The 1,345-nt window shown below is 35.5% G+C and overlaps 1 non-coding gene across 1 annotated transcript; it reads right to left on the bottom strand.

Annotated features, from left to right (window-relative positions):
- Positions 1-776: 776 nt before the first annotated feature.
- Positions 777-929, bottom strand: LOC142455781 (small nucleolar RNA SNORA62/SNORA6 family). The gene has a single exon (XR_012785911.1). It is a non-coding gene; the product is annotated as a small nucleolar RNA SNORA62/SNORA6 family (small nucleolar RNA).
- Between the last annotated feature and the right edge of the window lie 416 nt (positions 930-1,345).

Raw genomic sequence — 1,345 nt, forward strand, 5'->3', positions numbered from 1 at the left:
TCTCTGCTCTCAACCAAGATCTATTGGACATCAGCAATTATATTCCTTGTTCCAGTCTGACAGCTTATGGATAGTTTTATAAATAGCTTCAGAACACTGTCAGATATGGAAGATCTAATGAATGGAAGCAGAGCAGTATGGAGAACAGTGCTGGAGGGTGAGCCCCTCAGGCTGCAGGCACTCAAAAGATGACCCAAGAAGATGCACTTCGCCAGGTAGAGTCAACAATGGGAACCCGAGTTTCTTGACGTCTGGGAGATGTGCCTTCAAATTCTTCATTTGTGGATGAGCCATCACTCAAGGTGGGGACCAGCAGCTACAAAACTCTGCTAATGATAGGTACTTGGAATGCGCAAAGCGTGAATCCAGTAAAATTTGAAGATGTAGTCTAATTATCTATCTTTCGATGAGTGTGCTCCCCGAGTAATTGCTAATTTTGCATATTGTTCTTACTTCCTTTTATTTTTGCTTACTTGCTCGTGTTTTTTATTTAATTATTGTTTTTATTGATATTTCTGCTTTCCTATTTTCTATCTTCTAAGTTCTATTTGTACTTTTATTAAATTATTTATTGTACTTGTCTTTGTGTTAGTTATTGCTACTTTTGAATTATGTATTTATCCATCTGCTTAACTTTATACATTTTATTACTGCAGTTATTTTATGTAATGCAATTTTTTATATTTCAAACTTTTATTGGCAATTGTTTTAGCTGTATCACACAAATTCTGAGGTCATCTGCTCATCATTTTATTCAAAATGTTCTTTATTTTTTCACTTGTAGCAAGTATTACTATCATAGTTCACTCACTGGGCCAGAGACCCTTGTGGTGTTGGCGAAACCTTGCCCATCTTGTAGCCCACTACCTACACTTGTGATCAAAATGTTCTTTAATATAACTTTGAAATTCCCTTTTAAAAAGTGCTTGGTACTTGTAGTTTACTTTTTCTTTCTTCTGTATATAATTGAAGAAATTTAACTTAAAAATTAATTTCTAGCTGATTTTATTATTGTCAAAGAAAAAAATTAAATAGAACAAAAAAATGATACCCTAGGAATTAAGTAAGTGAGAGAAATGGATTGGATTGTCCCAACTACTCCACCCACTTTTTTAAGAGAATGCATTCCAAAACCCTACCAAGCTTGCCCCACCACATTTGTCATACAGTGATGGCTCATAAGGCCCTGCGATGTTGGAAGATATGCGAGTGATTTTTCAAATACAACAGTGTCACCCCAAATGAACAGCTTCCGGTAGAACTTCCAGACTAAGAACAGACTATGAAGAAGGAATAGGTTGTTCACTTCAGATGAATTATCCAATGGAAACCATATGGATAGAAT

This window comes from Tenrec ecaudatus, chromosome 8, assembly GCF_050624435.1.
Source record: "Tenrec ecaudatus isolate mTenEca1 chromosome 8, mTenEca1.hap1, whole genome shotgun sequence".
Taxonomy (NCBI): domain Eukaryota; kingdom Metazoa; phylum Chordata; class Mammalia; order Afrosoricida; family Tenrecidae; genus Tenrec; species Tenrec ecaudatus.